Here is a 14505-nt window from a genome sequence, read left to right as displayed (position 1 = left end):
TGTCTTTTAACTCTGTTAATTGTTTCTTTTGCTGTGCAGAAGCTTTTTAGTTTGATATAATCCCAGTTGTTTATTTTTCCTTTGGTTGCCCGTGCTTTTGGGGTCATATTCATGAAGTCTGTGCCCAGTCCTATTTCCTGAAGTGTTTCTCCTATGTTTTCTTTAAGACGTCTTATTGTTTCAGGGTGTATATTTAAATCCTTAATCCATTTTGAGTTGATTTTAGTATACGGTGAGAGGTATGGGTCTAGTTTCATTCTCCTGCATATAGATATCCAGTTATCCCAGCACCATTTGCTGAAGAGGCAGTCTCTTCCCCAGTGTATAGGCTTGGTGCCTTTGTCAAAGATCAGATGGAAGTAAGTGTGTGGGTTGATTTCTGGATTCTCTATTCTAATAAATTTGTTCTTATGTTTCCTTTGTCAAGTCAGTGATCATTGCTTAAATATGAAAAAGAAAAAAACAAACCCAAACTTGATTATTTCTTTTATTCTTAGGTTGAAATGTAGCAAATCTACTAGGAAGGCAATCCCAGCGTGCTGGCCTTATTTCTAATTTCCTTTTTGCCTTTACACTAGATGTTACTGTCTTGGAACCTCAGTTTTCCTGGCTCTAAAATAAATGGGGTTGAACTAAATAATTTCTTCAGCAACCCCAAGTTCTAAAATGCTACAATATTTTATCAATTACATGTTTTTACATTGTTTAATTAGTCCAAAGACTACTATCAGAATTTCTTTAAAATAATATAAAATTTGTGTCATGTTATTTTTCAGACCTTTCTTTGCTCTTTACATTAGATATTTTTGAATGAGGAAATATCTCAAACACACAAAAAAGTAGAGAATAATACAACAGACACTCATATCGTGTTTGGTGATACATATATGTACCCGGCACACCGTAGGTGAGAGATAAATCCTCTTGGAATGAAGTAATGATTTGGACCATAGGAAAGACTACGGTGTAAAATAGTTGGTGTAAAATAGCTGCGTTTTTCCCAGAGTGGCCAGAAGAGGGCGCACTTGCACATTGTCAAAACTGACCCTTGGTTTACATGGGTTACCCTGGTGTGTTAGCTCCCCTCAGTGCACATTTCGATTATTGTGCAATTCCTTAGCACATTTCCAGCAATTATCTATTTGCACCTGTTCACCATATCAAACGAACACAACTTCACATGTTCACCAATTTTTCTTGACCTCAAAGTAAGTATATTGTTAAATAACCATTTGGAAAATTTGTATTATTTGTCACCTATCTAGACCATTCTAAATCTCCCTGTGTCTTCTTTGCAGGTTGTAAAGATATTTCTAAACCATACGATTCAGGATAGCAGAGTGATGGTCTGAATTAATTATCCAATGCTGTATATTTTATTTCACTAGTTAGGTATTTCACTCTCATGAAATGTAAAAGACTCCCTCCCCCCTCCACAAACATTCCTTCTCCCCACAGGAAGCCACCGTTAACAGTTTCTTGAATCTTTCTGAAATTGCATATGCATGTATAGCCATAGGTATACAGTTTTTTCTATAAATGGGATCACAAATGCATGCAGTCCTACAACATAAGTTTTTTCAACTCATATCTTCTGTTATCTGTACATAAAATTGTGCTTCGCATGTTCTCACTTATTGGTGGGAACTAAAAATTAATATATAAATTCACACACACACACACACACACAAAACCGGGGAGGGGGGAAGAAGATATAACAACCACAATTACTTGAAGTTGATACGACAAGCAAACAGAAAGGACATTGTTGGGGGGGGGAGGGAGAAGGGAGGGAGGTTTTGGTAATGGGGAGCAATAATCAGCCACAATGTATATCGAGAAAATAAAATTAAAAAAAAAAAACCCACAAACACATCCAAGAAATAAAAATAAAATAAAATAAAATAAAAAAATAAAATTGTGCTTCGTTCTTTTTAATGACCAAGTAGTCTTCCACAATACAGTTGTGTTAACTAGTAGAGATCTTGACAAAGAGCAAAAGGCTCAAATATTCCTGGTCGGATCATTGGAAATCCATTGGCCCAGCCTCTCTCAAACCTTTTCCTCTAGTGGAAAGCCATAAATAGAACCCTTGAATCTTAGTTATCTTATGCTTTGTGTATCTGCACATAAGGTGGAGAATTACCATATCAACAAGATGCTATTATAAGAAAACAGCCCTGCTTTGCAGTGTTGTTGAACTTCACAGCCAGATCAGGGTCAGAATTCCCAATGACAGTTGTGAGGATTCTCTTTCCTGTAAATCCCTCTGGACTCTTATGTTCCCTACAGTGTAAATATTTGAAATTTTCAATCCCTACTTAAATGAAAAAAAAAAAAGGAAAATAGTGGTTTAGATTCAGGAAATGCAAAGCTTATATCAGCTTTTGAGTTGCACTTGTGCAGTCTAATAGTAAACTCACTTAAAACTAAAACATATATAGTACCTTGTTCAGCTTTTTTCCCAATGGTCCCTCTATGTTACACAAACATCAGCTGAGTTTATGTGACAAAATTCTTATTTACTGCCGTAAACATGTGAAGTTATTTTACACACAGTTTTACAGAAAAAATTTATTTTGGTGATGCCCAAATTCTTACAGCGTACTACAGCTTTTTTATAATTATCCTCATGGACTCTCAAAATTGGGAAATTAGGGTCCATCTGGTCCAATCTTGCACTATGTATTAGTAGAGCCTTGCTGTGCAAAATGTGATCCAAAGACCAGCAGGAGCAGCATCCCCTGGGAACTCAGGCAAAGGCCACTTAAATTCCTGGGTCCCACTCCACACACGCTGAATAAGGATCTCAGGGAGCTGGAACCAGCAATCTGATCTAACAAGGTCTCTTACCACACTAAAGTTTGAGAACCATTGATCTACAAACCCCTCATTAATGGTCATTAGTTTCGGCTTAAACACCTCCTGAATTGAGAAACTCACTACTTCACAAGGCAGACCATTTCACTGTAAGACATTACCTCTTGTTAGAAAATCCCTTCTTATTTTATTTTCTCTCTACCTACCAGCTCTTGTCCTGCCCAAGAGGAACACACAGTATTGACTTCGTCTTTCGTGTGATGGTCACGCTGTAGTCAAGACAGCTGTCGTACTCTCCCTCCCTCAACGAAGTCATCCTGCCCAACAGGTGTCCTCCAAGCTGAGTAGCTTCAGTGACTTTTAAACATTTATTCTGCTGCCTCTGCCTGACTCTTTACCATTGTGGTTTTTCTCCTCTAATGATATTCCTTTTCGTCAAAGAGCAATAAATAAGTAAACAAAAGTTTTAAAAAAAAATAAAAAGAGAGCAGCGAACAATACTCCAGGTGTGGTCTGATAACACAGGGTAAAACAGATGGATGCCTCTCCCGTGTTGAGACAGACGCCTGTCTTCTGTGCCAGTGGTTTTGGCTTGGACATTCGGATTATAACAGGTTCTTTCCTTTATGAAACTGAAAAACCAACAGAAGTCAGATTTTCTTTAAGAGAAGTTATTGATTTAGATTAGTGACATTGTTTGCCATTATGAAGAGAATTTTAAATCCACTTTACTTAACCACAGACCATTATAAATGAGGAGCGTTTCCTGTGCTTTGTGTAACTTACTCCTCCACCCTTCAGATTCCCTGAGATGAGAAAATCACTTACACGTGGGAAAAGCTGAAGTGGCAAATGAGGGCCAGTGATGGCCCCTGCCCAGGACTGCCTCAAAGACAGATGCCCTTTGCTTCCTCTCAGCCTCCACCCTAACCTCTCATCGGCCAGAGGGAGAGAAACCAGGATGCTTCCTCACATGCCCACCATTGTCTGAGAACAGAAGGACAAATGGCTGTCCTGTGACCATCTCCTTCCGCTGCCTCCTGAAACCAGAGCACTAAATCAGGACCCACAGAGGTCATCAGTTTATTTCTCAGATAGCAGGAAGAGTGAATTCTGAATAATCTTTTCCTTGCAGACTATCCTATGTTTAAATTTTTTTAAATTTATTTTTTGAATTGAAACAATTGATTTTATTTTTTGAATTGAAAAAAAATGATTATACGTGTTTATGGGGTACAGAGTTGACTATCAGTATATAGTATGTTGACTCTCAATTGACTATCAGTATAGTTATGGGATGATCACATCAATATTATTAGCATGTTCATCATTACAATTCGTAATTATTCTTTGTGTTCCTTACCCAACTACTCCCTAATCTCCTCTCCCTCCCTCTTTCCCACCTCTAGTAATCATAGGTCTGTTCTCTCCTTCTGAAAGTTCAATGTTTTATTATGGTTCTCTCTCTCTCTCTCTCTCTCTCTCTCTCCTTTCCTTTCTTTCTCAGCTCACACTTATAGGTGAGGACATGTGGTATTTTTCCCTCTGTGCCTGGCTTATTTCACTTAACATAATTTTCTCCAAGCACATCCATGTAGCTGTGAATGGCAGAATTTCCTCCCTTTTTATGGCCGAGTAGTATTCTATTGTGTATATATATCACATTTTCCTTATCCAGTCATCCATCAATGGACATTTAGGTTGGTTCCATATTTTGGCTATTCAGTCTCATTTACAATTCTTTCACAGTTCCCATGAAAATTGAGCAGTGAGTAATAAATAAGTTAATTGGTTTCCTTTATACCTGTTGCTTGACATTTTTCCCTTGGCCATATAGCTTACGCATATGTGCCAATACACCCTTGATTTCAAGTCTTCCAAATGGATGACCATATGGGTAAACTAACAGAAAAATGAGAGATAGATAACTCCACGGACACATGCTCAAAGGTTGTCTTTTTTAGAGATCTATGCCAGACTCATTAAATGCTGCCTAACAGTAAATCAGACTCTCCTGTGAGGTGGTAAGCAACCTGCTGTGGGAGGTAATCAAGCAGAGACTAGACGTCCATCCTTCAGAATGAATAAACTGTATGAGAAAAAAGCCTGGCACAGCCGTTTCAAGTTTAAGTTTCTATGAGTCTAGAGAAATTGATGATGACGATGATGATGATGATGATGATGATGTTAATGGTAACTAAGAGGTGCTGAGAGTTTACCTTAGGATGGGCACCAACCTAAGTGCTCTCTATGTGTTAACTTATTTAACCCAGAAAGAGACCCCTTTGTAAAGGGGATTTTTAACAATAGTACGACACTGTGAAAGGAAAATGCCGAGTGAGAAAGTTATGTTTGATATTCACGAAGCACCACTATACAGGCAACAAGCTTTTGCAAATAAACACAACACTGCCTCTAATTTAATGGTCAGTGTTTCTAAACCAGGGAATTTAATTTCCTGGAATTGCATAAGAAATGTTGAATTTATGTGCCCATTTCTGAGAAGGGTGACAACTGCCCTCATCAGATTCTCAAGGGTCAAGATGACAAAACGATTAAATCTTACCCAGAAACAGATGTATTTCACAAGGTCAAAGTGCTTGGCATATATCCTCAGATACTCCAGGAGCTCTGAGGTATGCATATAATTTGAAAAATGATCGGGTATGGAGAAGTCACTGAAGCAGGGTATTTCCTTGGAAGTGTTGGTGGTCACAGATCTGTAGGTGTGGGCTTCCTCTCTTCTGACTTCTCCTTTAGAAAGTAAAGGAAAACACTCCCAACGAGGTCTGATAAATAATACAGTAGAGAAAGAGTGTGCTGTAAGAGGCACGGGTAAGTCTGCCCTGCTGTTAGACTTCTCTGATACCTGCAAGGCAGACTCCACTGGAATGTTCTGTCAGAGGATGACCTGTATTGCATGCTTTCTCTGACCTGCATCTTCCAGCACTTCTCTGTCAGACTCTGAGGCAGAAGGGGGACCTCTGAGTAGCATCATTCCCTTGCCCCAGAGCTCATTACTGACTCACCCCTAGGGCACTGGTGTCAGTCAGCACAGTCCCAGACCCTCACCATCCTAGGACCTTCTTGAGATTATCTGGTAGGACCTAGGTACCCAGCAACCTCCACTCAGGTTAAACTTCAGTGGAGCCAACCACGAGACAAAATTCTCTTTTTTGACTCATTGTTAATGCCGGATTTCCTACCCTCAGCACCTCCCCTTCAAATACCTACACCTCATGCTTTCACTTCGCTGCACTCTAGAGGGTTGGACCGAAGCGTCTTCTCAAGCCTCCAAACTAAAATCCCTTTGCAGCTGAGTAGGGAGGAAAAGAAATACATTTAGAGGGGAACTAAATCAATGCCAGCCCAGGAGGGTCAGCAGACCAGATGTAAAGCTTCCTTTCAGCCGACCTTTGAGTCTGACCTGCCAGGACCTCAGTTTTGCGGGAGGCCAGAGACTTATAAGAGTTTTGGATGTTTGGTTCTTCATATTGACTTGTTCCCAAGCCCTAACTGTTCCTACTCATGTCCCAGACAGTGCCCTCTACAAACCCAGTAAAGTCCTTCTTTTCTCCATGTAAGGGGGACTTTCTATGATCTGGAGCTCAGTTTCATAAAATGCATTCTGCCATTTCTGCAGGATCTAGCAGCACCAAAATGCTCCTCCAAACATGATGATCTCCAACTCCATTGCTACTTCCTCCAGGAAGGAAGGGAGAAAGAGGGAGATTTGTTGAATACCACCTCTGTAACCAACGACAAGGTTGACGTGTTCTCACAGAGGTCACCTGTGAAGAACTGATTACTGGCCTCTTTATAGATTAGGAAGCTAAGGCTCAGAGAGATTTAAAGAATTGCCCAAAGTTAGGATTCCAGCTGAAGGTTCTAGTCTCCTATTCCAGGGCCCTTTCCTCACCTCAGGCTGTCCCTTCCCCACAAGCAAACCCACCCCCACCCCTGTCCTGTGCACCCACAGTACCTCCAGGACACCCTCTTCAGCATGGAGCACTCTCTGCCTTGTACTGTAATGATCTGTGCCCATGCCTTCTTTTCTTTAGCATGAACTCTGAGGGCCAGGAATGGGTCCTGTTTATCTTTCTATCTCCCACAGGGAGCAGAGTTCCTATCACACAGTAGGTTCTGGTTTTACACTTGATGGACTGCAGATTAGATGTGCACTGCATTCCATCACAAGAACATTTGGACTTTCTTGGGCTCTCCAGACACCCCCAAAGTCATCATACTGTTCAAGACAGGTGGGCTCCAGCCCTTCATCCAAGCAGTCCCAGACCACTGACCCCAGCTCTGATCACTGCAACTCTGTTCTTTTCCACATTCCTTTGCATCATCTGGAACAGAGAACTTCATCAGCACTGAAAATCCAGGTAATTAAGGCTGAATGGTTAAAAACCTCCATGTCAGCAAAGACTTCCAACAATTATTTTTTTCAGAAATAATCCAATGTCCTAGAGCTTTGGTCGGCTCCTGACTTTCCCAACCTTTCCCCAATGGAATCAGTGACGGGCCAGCCCCTCTTGGTTCCTAAGTTATCTCTGAGCAGGGGAGAAAGAATGTGTGCCTGGATAATATTTTAGGACATTAGCTTTTAAACCTCTCTCCTGTACCTTCATTCAGGCAGGTTACAGGCTCTCTAAGCATTACCTCAGGGAGCAATAAGACAGGGCAGCAAAGCGGAAAGAGCCTGAGCAATTTCCTGTTTTTCTCTTGCTCTTGTTCCTGAAAGTCTCTGGGCCAGATGGAGGAAAAGCATTAAAAGAAGAGACAGAGTAGTTGAACAAGCAGGAGGCAGAGGCTTCTGGAATCCACATGCTCTAGCTGTCTCTGAACCAGTGTCTTCAGGTCCTGCTCTGCCTGGTCTTGCTTCCCTCTTCTGCCTACCATTTTTTATGGAAATTCCTCTATGCTTTGCCTCTGAACTTGCCCATGTTGCCACTATTTCTGAAAATGTACATAGATAAAGTTCCAAAGCAATCTTACATTTGTTCCATGTTTAGCTTGCTTAGCTATCTTACTACACATTACTAAGCTTTTATTTTATTTTATTTTTTTCAATGTGGTCCTCAGAGAAAGTAGGCAAGGGCAGGTATGACTACAGTCCCGTGTTCCTGATGAGGTAAATCATCACTCATTGACGAGCTGTCACTTGTTCAAAGTCTGTAAGTAGCAAATAGTGAAGCCAGGGCAAGTGCATAGGCTGTTTGACTTCTGGTTAGGTGCTTGGCCCAGTGCTCCTGGGACCTGCCCTCCATATGAGAAAATAACCACCCATCCCACTTCCTTGTGGGGAATTCCTGCCTGGATCCCCTGCTGTCCTAAACACTCATGCTCTGGACAGAGTATCTTTTCCCAGCTCTGGTTTCAGCTGCCTGGACCAGGGATGAGCTCCTAATTTTTCAAGGGTTAACAGGGAGAGGGAGAGTCAAAAGGATGTCATGTGGAGAGTTACCATGTTACAGAGAAGACTAGGGCAGCCCTTATGGGCTGAGTGTAAGATAAAGTGAGAACAACAACCAGCAGAGAGAGAGCAGAATGGTATGGAAAGAGAGAAGCAGACTGGCAGTGTTCCCAGCCCCTGAGAATGAAATAGAGCATCCTTGGCTTTTCAAAACTGCTGTGTTTGGTTCTCTGTATCTTTGAAATAATCCTATTTTCTTTTTCTTTTTTTTTTTTTTTGTCTTTTTCGTGACCGGCACTCAGCCAGTGAGTGCACCCGCCATTCCTGTATAGGATCCGAACCCGCGGCGGGAGCGTCGCTGCGCTCCCAGCGCCGCACTCTCCCGAGTGCGCCACTGGCTCGGCCGAAATAATCCTATTTTCTTGAGCTAGCTAGTTGGGACTTTGTGCCATGACTTAGGTCTAACCTGAGTCCCACTGAGCCCCTCTGACAAAGGGTGCTTACTAACCAACTCAGCTGCCACTGTCAGCAGGGGCTCTACAAAAACGGGAGCAGGAATCAGCACAGGAACTAAAAGTAGCCGAAAATATTGAGTCCTTTCTTCCTCATGCACCTCTTGGGATATTTCTTTAAACTATTATTTAGTCCCTCAATTTTTTCAGAAAGAGGTTTATTAAAAATCTTAATCTGTTGTTCACCTCTGTTGCTCACATAAAGCTTTATTTATTTCTGTACTAAACTATCAATTGGCATGTTAAATTATGATATTTACACGTATTTATCTCTCCACTAGACCGTGACTTCCAGGACAGAGGGACTAGTTTGTCTTTGAATATGCTGTATCTAATATCACACCTTGCATATCATATGGGGACCCAATAAATACGTGAAGAATGAGTGAATGAATAAATGAATATATTACCAAAGACAATTTTACCTCAGTAAATGGTACTAAAATACACACTTAAAGCAAGGGTAATGGTGAAATGCTGTTATTATTGGTCTAAAGTCAAATTCTCTACCCAAGCGTCCATGAGGAGGACGGGATAAATAAATAGAATGTAACAGAATGAGTACATATTACATCTTACTTAAGCCGAATTTCGAGGCAGAATTATTGAACTCCTATTGCATAATTTCTCCATCATCTCATGGTAAAACACCACTGCTGGCTGGGTCATGGCTGTGGAAGCCAGCACCGGTGGTGGAATCTGCCCAAAACCTTCCCAATACTTTGTGCAGATCGTCTGCCCTTTGAATCATGACTGCGTACTGGCTTTGCTTTACTGAGTGCTTCTGGTAAGTGTAACCATCTTTACAGAAAATGGCTGCAGGGATTTCTCCTCTAAGGGCCAGAGGCATTGTAGAAGTAATCATTTACCTAGAAAAAAAGGATACTTTGTTCAGAAAAGCAGGCATATTATCCCTCCGGGATCAGCCAGTCAGACCCAATTGTTAAGTTTCCAGGAATTTTGCAAGACAGTTGTTAAACTCATTAAATGGTATAAACTTATAACCAAATAAAATTTTAATAAAAATAAAGATAGTTAAAAACTAAAACCCACCACTTTCTAATTGTTCAGCTACATTTTACAATTATCCATACCCATGAGGCTATTTCTAGGTACTGTGTCTGCATGGTGGAACTACTACAGAATGACGTGCTACTGTGCGTCTCTTCCCAAGTCCATGTTCAATTACATCATTCGGCAGCTTGAAATTGGTTTTGATGGGAATATTTATACCTTAGAACTCAGCACCCACTACAAATCAGGGCCATCCCCCGCCCCCAGAGCCTGTTGTTAACCACTTGCCAGCACACCACAGATGTGCACTGGAATAAACTTTTATCAGTTTGAACCGTGCCTCACAATGAGAATTAAGCATTCAAATGAGGACAGTGCTTTAGAATGCACATGGTGGATGTGGTAAACATCTGTTCAATATTCTCTAATCCCTGAGAAAGAAAAAGTCCCATAAAATTGCTGGAGCGGAAACTCCCTTTCTCTATTTTATGAAAGCCACCAAGTGCAGAGCCGTACTGCTGGAGACCCTCACTCTCCCCAGGAAGCACTTTATGGAAACCAAGCTCAAAAGAGATTATGTCTCAACTGCATTTTAATACTCTGCCTGCAAACCTTTAATGAAAATGGCAGAAAAAGTACATTAAAAGCCTCATATTGATCCATCAGGCTTTTTATGATCATAGGCACAGAAATGGAATGGTAAGGCAGAGGCTATTAACTTACTGTGTTAACAGCAGGACAAATAAACAGGAAATTGTGAAAAAAAAAATGTGTGTAGATATGAGCTTAAGTAAGGAGACTGCAAGAAAGTCACCCCTCTTGGGACTCCATCATTTATCAAAGAAATGAAAGAGTCACAATGACTTCAGTCAGTGTCTGGTGATAGACAAAGGTATAGCCTTACAAATCAGATACCTCACATTCTAATACAATCGCTAAAATCTGATTCTCTTGACACAGTGTGCACATTTTGAATTCAAAAAATCATTGCCAGAAATTTATGAGGTAATTAAGATCAGTTTTTCACTTAAAGTTCAGTCACAGTCGAACATATCAAGCCACACATCATTATTTGTCTTCCTGTCTAGGAGACTATATTGTGAAGATGTGTGTTACAAGATAACAGTGAATGCTTGCTTTATTTTTAAAAATCACATTAGTAAATAGTTAAAACAATGAAAGTAAGCATTCTCTCAGGTGATATATTAAATCTGATCACAGTCATCAGATCAAACAGGTGCACACCTTTGCAGGCAGTTCTTTCCTCCGGTCACACTTTATTTCTCAGCTTTGATCATACTCTGGACTCTGGAACTCTGCACACTCACTTCTATGGATGCTCAAAGAAGCAAATGGTTTTACATATTTGCAGAGAGCAAGTTTTGTGTTCTTGAATCAGTTTGCTCTATTTTTGCTAAAGCTATTTTCCTATGAGTTATTGTTAAAGTTGCTCAAGAAACATTTATGAGCAAAAACCCTCACTAGTTCAGATTAAAAAGAAAGAGAAAATTAATTTGCTAAGAGAGCCACTGTGGTGAAAGAGACACAAGTACCCTTAAGCTTAGAATAAAGTGTGCTGATCACCTTACTCATCTCTGTTTTTATCTTCTGTTAGGGGCAGCCTGGGAGAAAAATTCTGCATGGGTGGTGGTTGCTTCTGGGTTAATCTGATTATTCAAAAAACAAAGGTTGTTCTCTCCTGTGCCCCTGTTGATATTATTCCTGCCCTCATTTCTGAAAAGGAGAGTGACCCCTTTCCTTATACTTTGGAAAAATATTTGCACAGAAATTTGTCTTATTTGGTGAGCCCCCAGTCTTAGCTAGTGTGATGTTTCTACATTATATGAATTTCCAGTGTTGAAGCGTTTCCAGGAAAAATTAAAATATTTCCCTTATTAAAGACATCCAGCCATAGCCCCTTTTGCAACATGCTAAATCAGACTTTGATTCATTTTGATCTATAATTATAATATTTGTGAGTGAATGGAAATATAAAGCAAAACACATTCATAGGATCTCATAAAAGTTTCCATGTGTCTTCATGAGGCTTCTAACTGGTCACCTGCTTCCTGTCTTTCTACATATAGCAGCCAGAATTATCTTTGGAAGTATTACTCATGTCACTTCCCTATTCAATAACTCTTTGATGGATCCCTGCAGCCTGCAGAGTAAAGTTTAAATTCTTTGATATAGCATTCAAGGCTCTCCAAGACTTGGTTCCAACTTTCTCACGTTCTTTCCCCTGCAATTATCCACAGGTGACCTATGGCGTTTTATATGAGCTAGGAACTGTGTTCAGCAGTTCATTCATTAAGTAATTTCTATCTCATGAGAACCCTGTGGAGTAGATGCTATTATCGCCATTTTACAAAAAAGGAAACTGAGGCTCAATGAGGTTAATTAACTTGTGTGAGGTCCCATGAGAGGTCAGTGGTAGAGCCTAAGACTGAGGTGTTCTTGCTGCAGTTTTCATGCTATAACCAGTGTTCCTCACCACTCCTATGTTCCAGATCCAGCTGACCCCTCTTGCCCTTGCTCAAGCTATCTCTCTGGTGTAAAGTGCCAGTCCTCCCACAGCCTCTGCCCTTCCTTTGGGATCCAGTTCAAACGCTAGTGCCAACCCAGGAAACTTCCCCTATCCCTGCCTGTTCCACCTTCTATCAGGATTTCCCTCTCTCTGCTTCTTAAAGCATTTCACTCCGTTGCTTGGGAAAAAAAGAAAAAAGGAAAAGTCTTTCACTTCTACAGTGCCTTGAAGGTAGGGCCTGTTTTTTCTTTGTATATACTCCCCACAAAGACCTTCCACAGGATCAATGATTAGTTTGTGTTTAATGGATTTTGTTGAGTTTAATTGAACATGGCCACTTCCTGCATAACCTCTTCCTTCCTAACTACAGGTGGTTACATTGAATGAAGAGCAGGGGGCAGAAAATCCAGTAAAAATCTGGGACACAGGATGGAGACCTCGGGGATACACTGGTTCATGTTGGAAGGCAGTACCGTTTAATGAAAAAAGATCCTTTTAGTTGGACAATCTGAGTTCCAATCCTGGCTCCTCCTCTTCTTAATCAAATGATCTTGGGCACATTCTTTAATCTCTCTTAGCCTCAGTAAGATTATCAATAAAATGTGGGTACTAAGACACATGCTCACATTTTAGATAAGTGGCAGCCATTATCATTATGTGCTCAATTAGTCTCTGGTGACATGCTTGTACTACAGCATCTCTCTTATTTTCCCCTCCAACTTGCTTCCCACGCCTACCATCTTTTACCTCATCAAATAGCAATATCATCTCCCCAAATGCTTTACCCAAAACTAGAAGCCTTCCGTGATTTCTTTCACTCCTTCAACCCTCATAACCAATGCAAGAGGAAATCATATCGACTCTGCCTCCCAAAAATATCTAACATTTGCCCGTTTCTCTTTATCACTGCTGCACTGCCATCACCCTGGTCTGAACCACTAATATCTTTCTGCCCGGGTTTCTGCAAGGTTTCTAAACGAGTCTTTCCAATCTACTTCAATCCCTTTAGTCCACTCTCTGCACATTATCTAGTCAGCTGTTAAAAATGTAAATCATATCACACCATTCCCTGCTTGAAACCATCTAATGGCGTCCCATCATCCTCAAAATAAAACCCAGCCCCTGCCTGATCTGACCCCTGCTAGCCTTCTGACCCCTCATACTACTCTTCTCACCCTTCTTTCAAGCCTACTCACTTTCTTACTGTTCCTCAAACACGCTGGAATCATTCTCAATTCCAACAGCCTACTGGCTTTTCTGCTGCTCCTCAAGCACACTTTTGCACATATACACACCTTGCCTAGCATGCTTTTTCTTCTAGATTTGACACAGGCATCTTCTGTGCCAGCCTTCAACTTAAATGACTGTCTATCTATATCTATATACATATATATTTGTGTAGATAGCACTCATACACATACACACATTTTAAAAAAATCTGTTTGCCGGCTCCATAAGAGCAGGAACTTTGTTTCTTTTGTTGTTGAAAACTATAACCCTGCAGGGTAAACTATTACCTGGCACATAACAGATTCTAAATAAATACCTATTCAATAAATGAATATCTGTGAACCTGAATAATAAGAAGCCACATTAGAATATATAAACTATAAAATAGTTATATTCATATATCAAATAAACAGTTATTAAGTACTTACCATATACCAGATATTGTGTTATATAGTGGGAATCAAAAGTAGAACACAATTTCATCCTTCAAGGAGCTTACGGTGTGATGTTAAGTTTTCATTATGACAATTAGAGCATTTTTACAATAAGAAAAAAATATTTCTCTACATTACTTTCTTGTTTCTCCATCTTTCCAGTCCTTACTGCTCCCATGATCTTGTAAAAGGGTGGGTAGTTTAACAGGATAAATGCATTTTTTAGACAGGCCTGGGTTCAAAGTCCAATCTTCCCCCAACCAGTTGTACATACATAAACAATTATGTAGCCTCTCTGGGTCTCCATTCTTCATCTATAAGAAAAGGAAGGGTGATGTCAGCGAGACAGCAGAATAGAAAGCTTCTGTCTCCCACAGGCGCATGGATTCAACAACAACTCAGGGATTAATTTCCTTTGCAAGACACCCAGAAACTAGGTGAGAGTCTCCTGCATTCTGGGCAAGTGCAAAACTAGCCACATTAAAACTGGTAGAGAAAATGAAGACATTCTCTTTCCATATTCCCATTCCCAACACAGTGTCATATAAT

General features: G+C 40.5%; 1 pseudogene; it reads right to left on the bottom strand.

Annotated features, from left to right (window-relative positions):
* The window catches only part of LOC134384373 (flavin-containing monooxygenase 5-like), a 155060-nt pseudogene that overhangs the window by 5709 nt on the left and 134846 nt on the right, over window positions 1-14505 (bottom strand).

Source organism: Cynocephalus volans, chromosome 8 (genome assembly GCF_027409185.1).
Source record: "Cynocephalus volans isolate mCynVol1 chromosome 8, mCynVol1.pri, whole genome shotgun sequence".
NCBI lineage: Eukaryota > Metazoa > Chordata > Mammalia > Dermoptera > Cynocephalidae > Cynocephalus > Cynocephalus volans.
This window is presented reverse-complemented; position numbering and strand designations above follow the sequence as displayed.